The 17,449-nt window shown below is 37.8% G+C and overlaps 1 protein-coding gene and 1 long non-coding RNA gene across 5 annotated transcripts in view; one reads left to right on the top strand and one right to left on the bottom strand.

Moving 5' to 3' along the window:
* The window catches only part of LOC129755577 (glutamate-gated chloride channel), a 339,466-nt gene that overhangs the window by 195,990 nt on the left and 126,027 nt on the right, over nt 1-17,449 (bottom strand). The window lies entirely within an intron of this gene.
* Nucleotides 8,425-9,542, top strand: LOC129755578 (uncharacterized). The gene is made up of 3 exons (XR_008739284.1): nt 8,425-8,584; nt 8,787-9,018; nt 9,232-9,542. It is a non-coding gene; the product is annotated as an uncharacterized LOC129755578 (long non-coding RNA).

Here is a 17,449-nt window from a genome sequence, read left to right as displayed (position 1 = left end):
CGACAAAGCTGAAGTTTGATAAAAATCTTTGCATATTATAATTTTATGGAATAAAACAAAAGTTAGGGTTGCCATACTATGGGGGCAGTTCATCCATGAGAAAATTTTTATCAAATCTGTTTTTAGATCTTCAATTCTCTCTTAAGATGTTATTCAGAGCTTAGATTTGAAGGTTCAATGATAAAAATCATTTATTTATTCTATTTAACCTGTTATTTTGGAATGGAGGCATTTTACAAACATGATGGGGGCATACAAAAACACTCTATTATTCCACTATATAATCATTATTAAACCTCCACAAAAGATGAAATATGTTTTATTTCTTTAGTTCATTTCAGTAAGAAACAAAAACCATCCTTGTTTTTGTTTTAAGCTTCTTTACGAATAATTTTTAAAAGTCGAAATATTACATCAAAATGTATCAAAACCTTGTATGATTTTTGAAATTTTTTTGAGTTTGTAAATTCATAAAATTCTTTTTTGCCTTATGTTCTAAGCGTATCACCCTCAAAATGCATTGGTCAAATAAGCTGTCTAGTCAGCCATTTCCTCAAACAGCCGTAGGGTCATTTAACCCGATAGGCCCATTTAGGAAACCTTTCCCCTACCAGTGAATTTAAAAAGGCTAAATGGAGACTTGCGGTAGATCGATGCCTTCTTATACTATCATGGTAATTCAAAGATAAAACTGAGATTTTTTTTAAATGCTCACTATCAAGATTCTCATTCAAATATGTTTCTAGGCGTTAATATTAGGTCATCAGGTAAGATGATTTTTTTTTATTGTAACCCTTAGTTGAGGATCCATACAATAAATCTTAAAATCCAGTTATCAGAGTCGAGAACAAATTGCAAAATTTGTAAGGAGCTTTCCGGAGGGACTTTGATGTGCTTCTGCAAATTCCACCTGACCTACTACAGTAGTGATTCAACACAAAGCTAGTCACCGTGAAATCCAGCTGCCATCACACTGAACGAATAGCTCGCTAGTTGGTAAATAGGTAACATTTCCCATCCGGAAAGAACAATGCGTAGGCGGATCTATATAATGAAATTGTAAAACTAATCCAGTTGAGGATGTGGGTGGAAAGGGGGGATGTTCTCATTATTATTTTCCCCCATATTCAAAAGAAGAGTTGGAGGGAACCAAACTATTTACCGACCAACAAACCTGTGCTTTCATACTTGTATGGTTGTGTACTTATTTCAAAGTTCAAAGGGTTGTTGCTGCTCTGGGAGATTGAAATTGGTGCAGCACAGTTCCGGATGACCTTTTGGCAGCCGGGCCGGATGTTGTAACGAACGCATTCTCTTTTGAGCGACAGTAGTGGGACGAGATTTTAAGCTTTGCTCCATATTTAGACACAATCGGTTGAGATGAACTCTTATTTGGGTCAGAGCACAGCAGTTTTATTTACTTCATCAAAAAACTTTTCCTCAAGTTTTGAATATTCAGCTTTGAATTCACTGATAATCTTAAACGGACAACCACGGCGCGCGTTTCGTGTCAGGGGGTATAACTTCAGGCTTATTTGTCACCGGAAATGGAACCTGACTGAATCGAGCCGACCGCCCACCCTCGTCGGTTTCGCCATGCCGGATTCGGTGACGGAAAGCAAGCATAATTTATGTAGATTTTTGTATACGCCATTCAACTTTTCGTCCTCACTCCCCTTCTTCGTATTTCCTGTCAGTTTCTGCGGTTGGTCGAGGTAGATTACTCCTTCTTGCCCATTCCAGCTACAACAGTTTGGGAAAAATAACGCTCCAAAGAGAAGAAAGGCGCTCAACTTCCCACATCGTTAAGGGAGAGCGGAGCTGGGAAATGGTAGAAAAAGGAACCGCCATAAATATGATGAATGGCAGTACAGACAGTTTCTTCCACTTTTCCCGAGTTTTTTTCCCGTTTGCTACTGAATGTGGCGAGGAAAATGCGATGGAGATTAATTGGCCCATTAGCTGCTCGGAGGCTGCTTTTTTGTATTGTGATTCGTCCTAAAGCCGAGCCAACCTCAATGTGAATTTCGTGTGTCGATCACAATCCGTGGGTGGTTTTGCAACGCATTCATCCACTTTTCTTCCCAACATCAGTCTAGTCAATCAATGGTTCATTCAGATTATCATGAGTGACGCCATTTTGATCCGAATCCGAATCCGGAGGACGTTGATGTGTCAAGGATGCTTCTCGAAAATGCGCCCACTCGAGTGGCTCTTATCTTATAAGGCATAATTCTTAGGATCAATCATTCTCAGCCGACCAAGAGTTTGACAGACATTGTTGGTCGCATTAAGTTTGTTCAGGATAATTGATTAAGTACCTAGTACAAGTTCCAATGAGTCGAGTGGCGTGCGGAAAGTCAATTTTATTTCAATTAGTTCTAGTTTCCTTTCTAGTAGGAATAGTACGTTCGAAGTCGAAAAGATTCCGAAGAAAGGACATGCTTCGTGTTACTCAGCTATTAATTATCTTGCGATACGGAAAACAACGACCATGTCTCAATGACGTTCAACTTAAGTCATAATCACTGCAGAGGCTTATCTTGAATTTGTTTACCAATAACAGTGGATAATTACTTTGACTGCTGTCACGGTTAAAGTTAACATCTTCAGTCTCCCCGTGAAGCACAAACCTGATTGTGCGTCATAAACTTGGAATAACTTTCAAAATTGACAAAATGGACAAAATTGACAAAATTGACAAAATTGACAAAATTGACAAAATTGACAAAATTGACAAAATTGACAAAATTGACAAAATTGACAAATTGACAAAATTGACAAAATTGACAAAATTGACAAAATTGACAAAATTGACAAATTGACAAAATTGACAAAATTGACAAAATTGACAAAATTGACAAAATTGACAAAATTGACAAAATTGACAAATTGACAAAATTGACAAAATTGACAAAATTGACAAAATTGACAAAATTGACAAAATTGACAAAATTCACAAAATGACAAAATTGACAAAATTGACAAAATTGACAAAATTGACAAAATTGACAAAATTGACAAAATTGACAAAATTGACAAAATTGACAAAATTGACAAAATTGACAAAATTGACAAAATTGACAAAATTGACAAAATTGACAAAATTGACAAAATTGACAAAATTGACAAAATTGACAAAATTGACAAAATTGACAAAATTGACAAATTGACAAAATTGACAGAATTGACAAAATTGACAGATTTGACAAAATTAACAAAATTGACAAAATGACAAAATTGACAAAATTGACAAAATTGACAAAATGACAAAATTGAAAAAAAAATGCAAAATGACAAAATTGACAAAATTGACAAAATTGACAAAATTGACAAAATTGACAAAATTGACAAAATTGACAAAATTGACAAAATTGACAAAATTGACAAAATTGACAAAATTGACAAAATTGACAAAATTGACAAAATTGACAAAATTGACAAAATTGACAAAATTGACAAAATTGACAAAATTAACAAAATTGACAAAATTGACAAAATTGACAAAATTGACAAAATTGACAAAATTGACAAAATTGACAAAATTGACAAAATTGACAAAATTGACAAAATTGACAAAATTGACAAAATTGACAAAATTGACAAAATTGACAAAATTGACAAAATTGACAAAATTGACAAAATTGACAAAATTGACAAAATTGACAAAATTGACAAAATTGACAAAATTGACAAAATTGACAAAATTGACAAAATTGACAAAATTGACAAAATTGACAAAATTGACAAAATTGACAAAATTGACAAAATTGACAAAATTGACAATATTGACAAAATTGACAAAATTGACAAAATTGACAAAATTGACAAAATTGACAAAATTGACAAAATTGACAAAATTGACAAAATTGACAAAATTGACAAAATTGACAGAATTGACAAAATTGACAGATTTGACAAAATTAACAAAATTGACAAAATGACAAAATTGACAAAATTGACAAAATTGACAAAATGACAAAATTGACAAAATTGACAAAATTGACAAAATTGACAAATTGACAAAATTGACAAAATTGACAAAATTGACAAAATTGACAAAATTGACAAAATTGACAAAATTGACAAAATTGACAAATTGACAAAATTGACAAAATTGACAAAATTGACAAAATTGACAAAATTGACAAAATTGACAAAATTGACAAAATTGACAAAATTGACAAAATTGACAAAATTGACAAAATTGACAAAATTGACAAAATTGACAAAATTGACAAAATTGACAAAATTGACAAAATTGACAAAATTGACAAAATTGACAAAATTGACAAAATTGACAAAATTGACAAAATTGACAAAATTGACAAAATTGACAAAATTGACAAAATTGACAAAATTGACAAAATTGACAAAATTGACAAAATTGACAAAATTGACAAAATTGACAAAATTGACAAAATTGACAAAATTGACAAAATTGACAAAATTGACAAAATTGACAAAATTGACAAAATTGACAAAATTGACAAAATTGACAAAATTGACAAAATTGACAAAATTGACAAAATTGACAAAATTGACAAAATTGACAAAATTGACAAAATTGACAAAATTGACAAAATTGACAAAATTGACAAAATTGACAAAATTGACAAAATTGACAAAATTGACAAAATTGACAAAATTGACAAAATTGACAAAATTGACAAAATTGACAAAATTGACAAAATTGACAAAATTGACAAAATTGACAAAATTGACAAAATTGACAAAATTGACAAAATTGACAAAATTGACAAAATTGACAAAATTGACAAAATTGACAAAATTGACAAAATTGACAAAATTGACAAAATTGACAAAATTGACAAAATTGACAAAATTGACAAAATTGACAAAATTGACAAAATTGACAAAATTGACAAAATTGACAAAATTGACAAAATTGACAAAATTGACAAAATTGACAAAATTGACAAAATTGACAAAATTGACAAAATTGACAAAATTGACAAAATTGACAAAATTGACAAAATTGACAAAATTGACAAAATTGACAAAATTGACAAAATTGACAAAATTGACAAAATTGACAAAATTGACAAAATTGACAAAATTGACAAAATTGACAAAATTGACAAAATTGACAAAATTGACAAAATTGACAAAATTGACAAAATTGACAAAATTGACTGAATTGACAAAATTGACTAAATTCACAAAATTAACAAAATTAACAAAATTAACAAAATAATCAAAATTGACAAAATTGACAAAATTGACAATCCACATTTAACTGTTTTCACGGCCTGTGTGGGATGCCCAGTGCTTAAAACCCGACAGTGCTATAAACCCGACTTTTGAAGGCATGTGGAGGATCAACCCGATGGAAAATTTGAAATACTTGGAGAATCTCATGTGTCCGTTTTATCCGACCTCGAGGTGTCCGTTTTACCTGCCTTCCATTTTTTTTCAAAACGTTGGATGCTCAAGCATTTTGTCCAAAATTCGCTGATTTCCTCCAGAAAGTTAATGCTTAATAGACATTCCACCTTTGAAAACTGTAAAAATTTCCGAAATCATTGGAGCTATGAATTATTTTCTGAGTAGAGAAAATAACAGCGAATTGTAGTTCATAAAATGTTTTTGTATTTTTTGCTTACTATTATGAAACCCAAGGTGTGTATATATAGGAGGTGTTAGCATATATCGAATTCCCGATTCAGCCATTTTGGCTATTTAGGCTATGCAACTGCGGAACTCATAAAGTTTGTTTACCAAAAAACCACAGAAAAGCTGAGAAAATAATCTTATGTTTGTACACAAACTCATTGAGAGCCCCGCTCACTCCTCGCCTACTTACTGTCAAAGTCGGAGAACCTCGTGTTTCAAAAAACCTTGATGACACCTTGCTTGATATAAACAAACAAAGGATTTCGAAAGTATTGATACACTTAGGCAATTCCCATCATAAGATTTGCGTCAAACATTGTAATTTTCGAAATATTGAAAGTATCCGTCTTACACGACTTTCCCCTAACAATACTGAAAATAACATCCTGTCTTCGAAAAACATAATTTTAGCGAAAAAACCGTTAATTAAAAAGTTTGCTGAAAATAATCTTCAGTGTTGCCAAAACCATGATATGATTATCGAAGGAAATTTCTAGTTTCTTATAAACATGAAATTTGCTAATTTTTGCCAAAGATAATTTAAGCCTTCCCGAATACGAAAATATTGTAACACAACAGTTCCTGTAGTCGTTATAAAACGATAAGAAACAGCGTAAAAAAACTTTTAGAAAATGATACCTGATACCATAAAAAACATTGCACTTATCTTGAATTCCAAAACGACGGTCTGTTGAATATGGCGTTAAGTTATGTTACTGTTTAAAACTGTTAAAACCTTTATATGGAGGAACTGTACTACAAACAGTTTAAATAACGTCCAGAAAACGCTATTGGAAAACGTAATCAGACAACCAAACTGTTAATATTACAGTTTTTTGAAGAGTAATCTTTTATCAAAACAGTAACAGTAATAATTATCAAACGATTCAAAATAAGGTTTTCTCCAACGTTATCCAGAACCGTACGTCAATACCGGTCTCACACACACATAGATGGAAATGTTTTGGAAATTTTCGGATGTTTGATATCAATTCAACTTTTTTCACATAATCTTTATCTTTATTACACTTGGTTTACTTACAAATGGTGAAAATTCAAAACCTGTTGATACCGCATAGTTTGATGATTCTTGCAGAAAGATCCTACCCGGCCATGGGCATAGCATATGGATTCTCGTAGCTCCAGCGCTACGGAATGCTGGGAAGCCATCGTCACCCGGGTGATGAACGGACGAGGAAGCTGAAATTAATGTATGGATCATTACTCTTTTTTTATATATAAAGAATTTATTACGTTAATATACTTACTGTAATTATTTCCGGTAGCTTCCGCAGAACGAACCAGCCAGTATAGAATCCCGCGATTTCGGCGGAGCGAAAATTGTTGTTGTTTTTTTGTGTGTTTATTTTCCAGTTGTCTACAGTGGTGCCGACTAGACCGATTTTTAAAAATTGTACCGATATGAAATTAAAATGTGAAATTTTAAAAAAAATTCTAACTTTTATGTTTTAAAGTCGGCCTTTTGCATTCATGCTACACTCCAAATTTGTAATTGTTGGTTGTTTTTTTATAACATGCATTATTTTCAATGACAAATGAACTAAAATTGTAATTAAAGCGGGCCACAGACTACACAGCATTTCTACAAATGCGATGAAATTCGATGATATTTTGTCGTTGTGAACACGATTTGCATCGTTTATGGCACTGCTTGAGTGACCGCGCAAATGGTTTGAATACAATCGGTAGGGATCGAAATATTTTGTACATACCCCCCTCTGTGGCATGGAGTTTGATGCTGCTTGTACAAAATCCAATCCATTTACTCAGCCCCAGCCGGGTGGAGGTGTTTTTTTGTTGTTGTTTTTGCTGTTTTCGCCAGCCATCGTTCTGTGTTTGCGTGAAATTTGTTTGTATCGTGTGTGGGCGAACATAGATCAAACAATCGTCGTGGAATCATCGAATTTGCCTACGCCATTTGTGTAGTCTATGGCCCGCTTAAGTCAATGAATTCGTAAAAAAAACTTTTATAATAATCTTACATAATGAGCGTTCTTGAAAGCATCTTGTAAAGCCGATGACATAGTGAGAGCGAATTGGCGAACGTGATCAATGCGAACTCAAGCGGTGGAACAAATTGGCATCTCCTTCGTCGCATTGAATGTCAGGTTTAAACGATTCACATACATTTCCATCAAATGTGGTTCGCCGCATTAATTCGCATCGCATCGCGTGCACTATGTCATCGGTCTAAATCATGAGCTTAACTTCTAATAGTAAAAATATTAAATTATTTTCATAAATGTGCACTTATTTTGTACAAAACCAACTGGCATCTCTGATCGGGCGTTTCGTTGATTTTGACGTGCGAGTATGACAGAAGGATGAACGGTTTGTTCAACGGTCCGAGTTCAGTTTTAATTATTATTATTATTAATATTTATTAAAGACCCTTTAACAATTGTCATTCGGGTCAAAGTTCAGTTTTAAGATTAATGAAAAATTCTAGGAAATCGTTCATATCATTCTTTCACCTTTCCAGATACCATAGCACGTTTTCACATGAACGTTCATATTTCGTTTGTTATCGTTGGCGAAGTAAAGTTTAGAAGAACAGCTACGTTTACAGATACAATCACTATTTCTGAAACCGTAGAAGTATCGTAGCGACTGTTGAAAATACGGTTTTTTAGTATGCGGGTTATCAAATCCATTAAATTTGCTCAGTTTTAGTTTTTTTTTTCTCTTGAAGCAATACAGTCAGGCGAAAAGTAGGCATTGACTTGATTACGTTGCACGCGTTTTTTTCGTCCCCAAAAATGTTCCTTAATTTCGTCCGTAGAAATTTTTATTAAATTTATTCTTTCTATTGCAATTCATGTGAAACTTCGATTGAAAGTCACCATCCGACGCAAGTAGAATTCGATGCATCGTGCCGGAAAACGTCGTATGTGAAATTTTCAGAGGTGTTCACAGTGTTATCAAGGTTAAATCCTACAAATCCCCGATTATTTGTGATTTTAACTGGGAAAATAGTGGAAGTGTTGAATAAATAACCATACATGAAAATTAAAACACAATATTGAAAAAAAAAAATAAACAAGCATCTTGGTTTGAGAGTGGAAATCATTTTATCAAACCAAGGCCTCAGATAAAAGTCATCGTTGATCATTTTCCTTCTCCTTCAGGTACCAAATTCGCTACTCGGCTCATAAAAATGGAGATGGAAATGGAAATTAATTCCTCAGGCGAACGAAACCAAAAAAAAAAACAACCGGTAGCTTCATACATATTTGCCAATTTTCGTCAACCGTTCGATGCTACCGATACATATTTCCTCCACCTTAGGCGGGCAAATGAGGATTACCTACACAATAGAGGGGAAAACATCAGCAGCAACACGAGTCAGAAATATCGAAGGTAAACAGTGAGTTGGGTACACGAATTTCGCTTTTCGGAAAATTGGAACGCTCCACCGTGAGAAGATTGGAAAACAACACACACACACACAATCAACCACTCTCGGTTGATTTCCATATATATTGACTTTTGTTCTTTACGATGGGGTACTTTTCCGATAAGATAAAGCCGAAATTTGCCACCATTATAATTTTTATTATTATTTCACCTTAGAGTCGTGTTCGGTACCTGGAAGCTCGAATCGATTAGCCTTGGATGGGAAACGAGTTTGGAGTTGACCTTTCGTGGAATTCATAAATATTTATTTTGATTGGAAGTGGAATTTTACATTTTAAGATGAATGCTTGCCTGAGATGATCAAGATTGTAGGGTCACTTCACTCTGAAGGATCATCCCGCTTAAATTCAGCTAAAATCGTTTGATAAATTGTTGTCAAGTGAACAGAATTTTCTATAATAAAATTGAGACAATTCATCCGAAAAACCGACAAAGAGAAGCCAGTATGCAAACATGTGAAAGACATCACATAATTATGCCGCCCAGCCAGACCACAAAGGCTAATCCGTCATAATTTACACTTTCCCAGATTTGAGTCGAGGTGCCTGTTTCCCGGATTAGGGCCATCATTTCTCCGGCATAAATGGTTCCATTTTTCGGGCATCCGGGCCATGCCGTTCCATTGAGAGGAAGCCGTCCCGAAATTAAAATCATCTTTTCGGCAAACATTTTCACCCCATCATCGCCATTTGCCGGAGAGCTTCGTCCTGTTCCCGGAATAAGGTCACAACATGGAGCCAACAACAACCACAATAACGATGGTGTCTCTTTTTCTTGACAATGTATGCTATGCATGTGGTATGCTACAGTACAACTTACAGAGAACGACGGATGTGTACATAGGAAAGTGGCCCAAGTGAATCCTCTTTCGGTGCTGTCGAAGTGAAAGGACATCATCAGCTGCTGCTGGCGAGACACTTCGAGATAGAACGTAGAAATAAGTGGACAAAATAACTTAATTTAATATGAGAACTAAAAATCTGAGTCCTAAGCATTTCGAAATCAATGTTTGATTTTCAATTTGTCTAATAATTTAACTTTATTAAGAAAAAAAATTTGTAGTGCTATTCCAGAACAACAACTTACATTTTTTTCCTTTTTATACGAATTTATCCCATTAGCAGGTGACCGCTGGTGGATTTAATTGTCAAGTTTAGAGTTCCTCAGATGAGTCACATGGGTCCACTTTGGTTATTTTTTTTATGAACGATTCACGTGATTCAATAGAAATGATAAAAAAAAACAAGTTTAGTTGGTTTCTAGTATACAGTACTCACTTGGTAATCGGATGCTGTTGGGACCGAAGGGTGCGTCCGAACACAGAAAACATCCGATTACCTTGACAGAAACATTTTTGTGGTCAAAAGCTTTTAACTCAAAATACTATTATTTTTGAAGGTTGAGAAAAAATTAGTGAGAAAAACTTAATCGAATCATAGCCGAGCACAAAAACCATCGTTTGATGGAAACGTCCTGAAAACGTCCGGTTACCTAGCGTGTCCGATTGAAAAAGGGCCGATTAACGAGCGAGTACTGTACCTTCAGAGACGGTAAAATCAAGCTTGCAAAAAATCAACTCAACGAGCAAAAATCGGTTCATACGAACGTGAATGTGAGGCGAAACACACAAAAAATCCACCCAAGGCTGGGCGAGAGTAAAAAAATCAAGATTCCTTTTTGAGCCTTACTCACCAAGCGCCGCTCACTCACTCGAAAAAAATCGCACAAGTGGTGAGTAGAGTCAAATTAGGTGACTAAAAATTACGTTGAAGCTCAGCTGATGTGATTTTTTCTTCGGTGGTGAGTTGAGCGGAATCTCAAGGAGCTTGAGTCCCATGAGAAAAAACGACTCGGACCGATAAAAAACAAACAACTAAAGCAAGCCAGAAAAAACTTGAGTCAAATTACAAAAAAAAAAACTAGCCGAAAAGAATCGAAGACAAAACAAAAATAGCGAGTCAACAAAAAAAACTCAAACGATTCAAAACCAAAAGACTCGTTTCGACTTAAGGATTTAAAATCAGCCGTTGACGACGCGAAAACTGCAAGTATTTGTGAATCGCTGCCTGCGGAACATTATCCGCGCTTGGTGGCCTTGCAACTGGATCTCAAACGAGGAACTAAATCGCTGATGTCATCAAAAGGCGCTAGAAATCGAGATTCGGGAACGTAACTGGAGATGGATTGGGCACACGCTGCGAAGAGATGAAAACTAAATTTACAGAGAGGCACTTGACTGGAATCCAGATGGGCATCGAAGAAGAGGAACGCCCAGAAGCTCGTGGCGGCGTAGTCTAGCCGCTGAAATCCACACAGTTGACGAAAAATTTGGCTGGCAGCAAGTGAAGACGCTGACTCCAGATCGCCAGCAGTGGAGATATTTTATCTCAGCCCTATGCGTCGGTCAATTGGCGCCGAACCCTTAAGTAGGTAGGGATTTGTTTCTCATCAGACTCGAGCTCCTTGGGTCTCTGCTAAACTCACCAATCGGATGAGTTAAGAGTTGATCTTGGTCAAGAGAGTCAAGAGTGGGGATTTTATTTGACTAGGCTCGGTCCGGGTTAGCTTGAGCGGATTCTCTACCCAACTCAGGTAGTATTAGAATGGAGCCAAAGAGAAAATCGACTCAAGCAAAAAAAATCAAAATTCGCAAGCTTGGGTATAATCTCAAATGTGATTTTTGATTTTGACTGGCGAATGGTAGATCATGTGCAACTCAAGACCCCATACACTCAACCTTCGGGTAGTGGTCATATCACCTCTTGTCTTACGACTTCGATTCTATAGCTCCCCGTGGTGCTAGCTGGGCTGTGGACAACATTAGAGTAAATAATGTACCCAACCCCGATGGATGCTTCGGTTGCATGCGATCTGAGTAAGGGGGCTTTGAATGCGTCTGTTTTACATGACAGGGGCGACGCGTGCGAAGTGCAACAACGTCCTGGTTGTGTTCGAGACCCAAAACAGCAACATCACGACGGTCCCTTCTGTGAGATAGTGGGGTTAGCTGCGGGCCTTGCGATACCGTGACTGCTAAAAACATCTAGCAACGATCAACAAAGACCCACGCGACGTAAAGGGGCGAGCGATTGAAACCTTGAAACATAGCACTGATGATCTCTAAATTTTATGGGCAGTACCCACACGCTCTTCAACGAATTGAAGAGCTGCAAATTGCTGTAGGAGGTATGCTGGAAGGGCTCCACGATACGAACGCACGATGATGGTCATGCCATCTACCAGAGCTGCGGCAACACACACGAGCTTGGAACAGCTTTTATAGTCATGGGGAAAATGAAGAAGTGCGTGATCGGGTGGTAGCCGATCGACCAACGAATGTGCCGGTTGAGAATCAAGGGTAAGTTCTTCAACATTAGCATCATCAACGCGCGTAGCCCTCACCTCGGGAGTACCGGTGACGACGAAGACGAATTCTACGCGCAGCTGTAACATAAATACGACCGCTGCACAAAACATGATATCATGATCGTCATCGGGTATTTAAACGCTCAGGTGGGCCAGGAGGAGGAATTCAAACCGATAATTGGAAGGTTCAGTGCGCACCAGCTGACCAACGGAAACGGCCTCAGATTAAAAAATTTCGCCACCGCCAAACAAATGGTCGTACGTAGTACCTTTTTCCAGCACCGCCTCTCACACAAGTACACCTGGAGATCACCGTACCAAACGCAATCACAGATCGACCACGCTTTGATAGACAGCCGGCACTTCTCGGACATCATCGACGTCAGATCATGTCGAGGCGCCAACATCGAGTCAGACCATTATCTGGTGATGGTGAAGATGCGCCCAAAACTCTCCGTAGTGAACAACACACAGAACCGGCGCCCGCCTCGGTTAAATATCGCACGACTGAAGCAACGTGAGGTCGCGGCAGACTACGCGCAATCGGTCGAAGCAATGCTACCGGCAGAGAGCGAGCTTGACGAAGCCCCTCTCGAGGACTGTTGGGATACCATCAAGACAGCCATAATCAACAACTGCAGAGAACGTCATCGGTTATGTGGAGCGAACTCGACGGAACGACTGGTTCGACTGGAGTGTTCAGATAGGTAGAGAAAGGAACATATATATAGGAGATTCTCTTTGGCAAACAGGATTTATAAGCAATTAGCGAACTCGACGGAACGACTGTTTCGACGAGAAGTGTAGGAGGGTGATGGACGAAGAGATTGCCGCGCTTGCGGCAGTAGTGCAAAGAGGCACCTGTCGAAATGTGGAAAATCACCGACAGCAGAAGAGCCAGAAGAAAAAGCGCCGCCTGGAGGAGGAGGAGCTCGAGGAGCTGGAGTAGCTGCATCGTTCCCAAGAAACACGAAAGTTCTATCAGAAACTCAACGCATCCAGCAAAGGCTTGGTGCCGCAAGCCGAAATGTGCCGGGATAAGGACGGGGGCATCCTGACGGACAATCGTACGGTGATCAAAAGGTGGAAGCAGCACTTCGATGAACATCTGAATGGCGCACATGCAGGAGATCAAGACGGTGAGGGAAGGTCCATCGCCGGCGTAGCCAACGACGTAGAGGAGCCACTCCCAACGATGAGTGAAGTTAAGGAAGCCATTCGCCAGCTGGAAAGAAACAAGTCGGCTAGGAAGGATGGCATCGCAGCTGAACTTATCAAAATGGGCCCGAAAGTTGGCCGATTGCCTACACCGGTTGATAGTCCCGATCTGGGACATAGAAAAGCTACCGGAGGAGGGGGTAATATGCCCCATCTACAAGAAGGGCGACAAATTGGACTGTGAGAACTACCGAGCGATCACTGTCCTCAATGCCGCCTACAAAGTGTTGTCCCGAATCCTACTCCGCCGCCTAACGCCACAAGCAAACAGATTCATGGGAAGTCATCAGGCCGGCTTCATGGAGGGACGCTCAACGACTGACCAGATGTTTACATTACGGCAAGTCCTCCAAAAATGTCGTTAACACCAAGTCCCTACCCACCATCTATTCATCGACTTCAAAGCCGCTCACGACACGATCGACCGTAACGTGCTATGGAAAATCATGGACGAGAACGGCTTTTCCGGGAAGCTGATCAGACTGATCAAGGCGATGATGGATGGAACGCAGTGCTGTGTGCGGATTTCGGGTGAATTGTCAAGTTCATTCGAATCGCGCAGGGGGCTTCGACAAGGTGATGGTCTATCCTGCATGATGTTCAACGTGGCGCTAGAAGGTGTTATTCGACGAGCGGTGGGCGAAATGCGGGGCACGACTTTCAACAGATCCAGTCAACTTATCTGCTTTGCCGATGACATTGATATAGTCGGCAGATCATCTGCGGCGGTGGAAGACATCTACCGCAAACTGAAACGTGAAGCAGGAACGATTGGGTTGATGATTAATACGTCCAAGACGAAGTACATGCTGGCCTGCGGATCCGAGATCGACCGAACCCGCTTGTCCAGTAATAACAAGGTCACGATCGACGGCGACGAGCTGGATATAGTCGAAGACTTTGTCTATCTCGGCTCACTGGTGACCGCAGACAACGACACCAGCCGTGAGATCCGGTGGCGAGCGGAGGTCGTGCCTAGTATGGACTCCACAAGCAACTGCGGTCGAGAAGACTTGGCCCTCGCACGAAGTGTAACCTATACTGGCACGAGACATGGATATTATGCTAAAGGAGAACCTTCGTACACGCGGAGTATTCGAGCGACGAGTGTTAAGAACCATCTTTGGCAGCGTGCAGGAGAACGAAGTGTGGAGGCGGAAGCTTGCGCGACTCTACGGCGAACCCAGTTTCCAGAAGGTGGTGAAGGCTGGCCGGATACGCTGGGAAGGACATGTTGCGAGAACGACTGTCCTGCAGGTGTTCGCTACGAATCCGGTAGGAACGAGACGAGCAGGGGCGCGGAGAGCGATGTTGTTAGACCAAGCCCGAGAAATTGGAGAACGGTTGCCATTGACTGGGGGAATTACAGAAATAAGGCTATGATCATTTAGTATCCGGGCACTTTATTTCGGTGATAGCTACGTTATAAGAGCTCGGATATGCAAAAATTTACGATGCAAAAAGACATGGTAAAAATAATTTTGCACAAATTTGCGCTTTTTGCGCATTTCGCGCTTCGAAAACTCTTCGTTTTCGACTTGAAAACTCATAAACTGTTGATTTTTTTCTGATTCTTTTTTGGACCGAATGGTTAAGAAGTATAAGAAGCCACTCTAGAATCCACACGAAGCTCAAATCAAGCATGGGAATGGAACTCTTGATCTTAAATATGGTAAAAAGTCTATGGTTATTGGGGATAACTGAATGCAGACCCCTTAAATAATGCAATTAATCGATTTCCGTCAGTCAAAAAGTGTTTTCTGACTAGTAGACACCTAGTAAATAACTAATAGTGAACAGTTCCTTAGATTGCAACATGTGCAACCGGTTTTTACGCAATGTGACAGATGTGTCCTGATGGACGAAGAAATTTATGTTAAAACCGGATTTAAGAGATCAAATTTTTCGAAATGCCTACTAATGAAAAGGTTCCAACCAGATTCCAATTGCTTTTTCCAGGTGAGTTTGTGTAAAATATCATGATTTTGCAAAGGTTTTACTTCTGTGGTAAAAATAATAGATCAATACATGATTGAAAAAAGTGTGCAAAGATAAAAAAGAGATTTTATGAAAAAGTAAGATTATTTCTTGAAATAATTGATAAATATATTTTTTTATATTTTCATATTAAATGTCATATTAACACCTTCATTTCCTCCATAGAAAGTTTTTCGATCAAATGAATAGTTTTTAAAATACAATCGTTTGTAACTGCCCGGATACTAAATGATCATAGCCTTAATGTTCATCAAGTTATATCGTGAGACGGAATACTATGAAAATAAATGGATGTGGAGTCCTATCTCGTCATAAATAGGTATAATTTTCAAAGATTTATTTAAAAAAAAAGATAGTTATGCTAATCTTTCAGTACCTTTATTTAAAAAAAATGTTGATTCAAACAGATGTTTGCGAAGGCCGGCACAGATATCAATTTTTTTGTTTTTCACACAAACACCCCTCCCCCCGCCTTCTCTCTTCCAACCTCTCAATATTCATGAATGTCTAGAAGGGTGGGATTACTAAAAGTTCAAGGAATTAAATGAAAAAAAAATCGATAAAATCAATCAAACAATCAAATAAATATCCAAAAATATCCCATTTGAAATTTTCAAAGAGAAAGAAAAGTGACAAATTTGACTTAGCTCGAATTCTTTTTTAAATTGATGGGAAAGCCTGGATATTTCAAGAAAATCTGGAATAATCGATAATCAAAGTATAAAGCGATATTTGTCAGCTTTCTCCTGTACGATCTACAGTAAAAGATACACAAATACACCTTAGATGTTCAACATTACTTTTGAATATTTTATAAATTATCCATAATTATTCGAAAAATTTGACAAGTCTATGACTTAGCTCAACTATTCGGTGAGCCGAATATTCGGCCTAACGGTTTCTGGGCGGTATTCGGTACATCTCTATTCGTAACGATCAACCAGTTTTCTATTGACTGAATAAGGAAGCCAAAATTGAAGAAAAACAATATTGATCATATAGTTCAATCGATTTTTGCATATAATGTTTCTATGGCGACTGTCAAAAACATTGTTTCGCTAAATTAAATAAAAGTTTGTATTGAAAACCTGCGTAATCCGATATTGGTTATCACCACTTTTAAAGATTGATGAGATCGAAGGGTTTTGAAGCACTTCAATTTTGGGTGAACTTTGGATTAAATTTAATAGTATAAGTTCATGTTTATTTTATTTACATCTATGTTGCAGAAAATTTGAAAAAATGTAGCCAATCATTTGTTTTATACAAATTAAAATATAATGTTGAATGAGGAAAAGTTTTATAGAAATAGTAATCGATGATTAAACCAATTGAGACATTTTGATCCAATGTTTGCTAGCTAAAACTCTACATCTATGTACAACAAACATCTTCCACCGAAAGATCCTTCCCTCAATATATTTCCCACTCTTATATTTCACATCCTTCACTTTGCCATGCATCAATCGGGAAGCAATAACCTCCGGAAGGTCCAACAACCGCCCTTATTTCTCGTTATTTCCCTTCGACCTATCCCACGTTTTCCCTTCTCCATCTTTCCTTCCTTCAGACAAATTGACAGGCCAGGACGGAACGCGCGATGTGGCAAAATAAAAGGACACTCACCACCATCCGGGGCTTCTCGTCTAAATATCTCTGCCTAAACCCACAAGTTCTATATCGGATGGTATTCTTTGAATATTTGCCAAACGGACTATTTTTGGAGGAGCCCCATCATGCAACGACAACAACGACGAATGGACGCATGTATCTAATGGGAGTTTGCCAACTC

This window comes from Uranotaenia lowii, chromosome 3 (assembly GCF_029784155.1).
Source record: "Uranotaenia lowii strain MFRU-FL chromosome 3, ASM2978415v1, whole genome shotgun sequence".
Lineage (NCBI taxonomy): Eukaryota > Metazoa > Arthropoda > Insecta > Diptera > Culicidae > Uranotaenia > Uranotaenia lowii.
This window is presented reverse-complemented; position numbering and strand designations above follow the sequence as displayed.